Below are 2,918 nucleotides of genomic sequence, written 5' to 3'. Positions count from 1 at the left end.
CTAAGCCAGACTTAGAATCTTCTGATGCAAAAGGTGAAGATCTTTCTTTCTTAGAATCTTAGATTCTAAGCCAGACTTAGAATCTTCTGATGCAAAAGGTGAAGATCTTTCTTTCCTCTGGTCACAGGGCTGACTTATACCTGGCTACAAGGCCACCATTCACAGGTAGAGCCAAGAAAACAGGGTACAGACCCCTCACAATAAGACCAATCAATCGACTCATGTTATGGTACAGATTTCACAATTCCAATCATCCGTATTCAAAGGTAAACTTAACCGAACCCTTGTAGGATGCTTCTGCCGTCAAAACTGGGATCACTGCCATCGGTGAGCCCGCAGCTGTGATCAGCCATACAAGCCTGTGTCCCCCTTAAAGAGGAGTTGAAAGAGACTGTTTGCTGTGAGACCACAGAAATAGCATTGAGTCTAATATAGGTTGACCCATGCTCAAGTAGATTCTTTCTGCTCTGGAGAGTTAGTTAATTTTTCTGGTTATGATATTGATAATTAAGTTTTCCTTCTTCTTGTTCATGATTTTCCATCTAAAGCCTTATGCTGTCCTCACAGCAGCTGGCGCCTCCAGCGGTCTTCCCCCGCCATGCTAGGGCTCACTCCAACCTTTGCTCAACTGGCCCGAGTTCGGCCATCTTGGGCTGACACACGACCGAGGTGAAAGCTTAGTTTCTTTCTGAAGCTTGTCGATGGCCATCTTCTCACTGTGTCCTCACATGGCTCCTCCTTTGGGTTCACACATCTCTGATATCTCTCCGTATGGCCTAATCTCCTTTTCTTATAAAGATGCCAGTCATGTTAAATTAGGGCCTCATTTAATTTAATCACTTCTTTAAAGGCTCTATCTCCTGGGGCGCCTGGGTGGCTCAGTGGGTTAAAGCCTCTACCTTTGGCTTAGGTCATGATCCCAGAGTCCTGGGATTAAGCCCCCAGTCAGGCTCTCTGCTCAGCGGGGAGCCTGCTTCTTTCTCTCTCTCTGCCTGCCTCTCTGCCTACTTGTGATCTCTGTCAAATAAATAAACAAAATCTTTGAAAAAAAAAAAAAAAAAGAAAGGCTCTATCTCCAAATACAGTCACATTCTGAGTTCTGGGGATTAGGACTTCAACATTAGAGTTTTAGGGGGACACAATTCAGTCCTTAACACACTTTATAATCCAGAACGTTCTCATGTGTTTTCTAAATTTATATGTCAATGGATATAGTATTGGACACAGTAAAAGTATGGGAAATTAGGTAAAAACCTTTTCATGGAGCACAAAAAACACTTTGGGAACCCAATAGGAAACATGTACCATTGGCCTTCACATTTGAAGCAATTTTAAACTGGAAAGGTGAGTGGGGATGATTCCTCTGTCTGTGCTGACTCTTGCCAGAGCTCAGGTTAGAGCTAACTTATTCTTAGTACTGGAGGGCTGGCCTGGCAAAGCAAGTCCAAGTCCAGGGCTCTAGTTAAACAGGGGCTCCAAAAGGTTTTCGTATGAAGAAAACATAATGTTAAAGAAAGAAAAAACATTGAAGGTGGGGTGCCTGGGTGGCTCAGTGGGTTAAAGCCTCTGCCTTTGGCTTGGGTCATGATCTCAGGGTCTTGGGATTCAGCCCTGCATCGGGCTCTCTGCTCAGGGGAGAGCCTGCTTCCTCCTCTCTCTCTGCCTATTTGTGATCTCTGTCTGTCAAATAAATAAATAATTCTTAAAAAAAGAAATTGAAGGGAATTGGAGCAGCAGGGGAAAAAATGGAAATGGTTAAACTTATTTATATTTGTTTATATGTATGTATATTTTAGAGAGAGCAGGCTTGTGGGGGGGGTGGGGAGGGGAGTGGAGAGAGAGGAGGGGTAGGGGCAGAGGGAGAGAATCTTAAGGAGACTTCACACACAGATGGCAGAGCCCAATGTGGAATTCAGTCTCAGGTCCCTAAGATCACCACCTGAGCCCAAATCAGGAATTCGTCCTTTAAATGACTGAGTCACCTAGGCACCCTATTATTTTAATATTTCTGTGTGTATGCAGGAGACAGGATATCCTCAACTTCTCAGAGCTCATGCTCTGGGGTCCCTGGTTATCTGGCACTAAATGCTTGAAAAGCTTGTCGATTTAAGGATGAAGGCATCGGTATTCTTTTACTACATAGATTTTGGGGTGAGGTGGGGACTGGAGGCAGAATTTTATCTTTTGTTTAGATTACAATTCTGATTTTTAATAACATCTATTGAGTTTGTTGTAAATTTTCAATGTAGAATATTGAGGTGAGTATACAAAACAATTAAAACTCCTTCTAGGGACAACATTTTTATATTTCCATCTTGTTTGTATATATTGTGTGTATAGAATATCTGCTTATCTACATGGATATAAGTGCATGTGTATATATAGAAAATTTTGCAGAATTAGCCCATTCTTATAATCTGAGTACTTCCCACAGCATTAAATATTATTTGAAAACAAGAAATGTAATGGCAGCTTAGTATCCTTTTCCATTTTATGAATAGATCTGAATGTATTTAATCAACTCTTCATATTTGCACACTTATGAACTTTCCTCTTTTGCTATTACAAATAAATTCATGTGGACATAAATCTTTGTGGGCATCTCTCACATTTTCTTACAGCTATATATTCTAACAAAGATATACATTGTAAGAAAGGCCCTTCTGCTCAAGGATAGGCACACTGTCTTTGTGGTAAAGAAAAAGCACTTTCTACCATAACACAGTCGTGTATACAGCTGGCTTCAAAGGTGAAATCGACTTCCTGAAAGTCGTGCAGAGATCCGATTTCATTCTCTGTTAGCTAAAGAGAGTCTAATTCCCTAAACCCAAGGGCTGTACTTTTCAATGCTAATGGATGCCAGGCATGTCACTGTCTCTTCCAAAGGGGTGATGTTTTGTCAAGGTGTTTATAATTCT

General features: G+C 41.4%; 1 pseudogene; it reads right to left on the bottom strand.

Annotated features, from left to right (window-relative positions):
- LOC132002953 (transmembrane protein 126A-like) overlaps positions 1 to 532 on the bottom strand; it is a 73,705-nt pseudogene extending 73,173 nt beyond the window's left edge.
- Positions 533 to 2,918: the final 2,386 nt, after the last annotated feature.

Source organism: Mustela nigripes, chromosome 15, assembly GCF_022355385.1.
Source record: "Mustela nigripes isolate SB6536 chromosome 15, MUSNIG.SB6536, whole genome shotgun sequence".
In the NCBI taxonomy this organism is placed as follows: domain Eukaryota; kingdom Metazoa; phylum Chordata; class Mammalia; order Carnivora; family Mustelidae; genus Mustela; species Mustela nigripes.
Note: the sequence above shows the minus strand (reverse complement) of the source record. Positions and strands in the feature narration are given on the sequence as shown.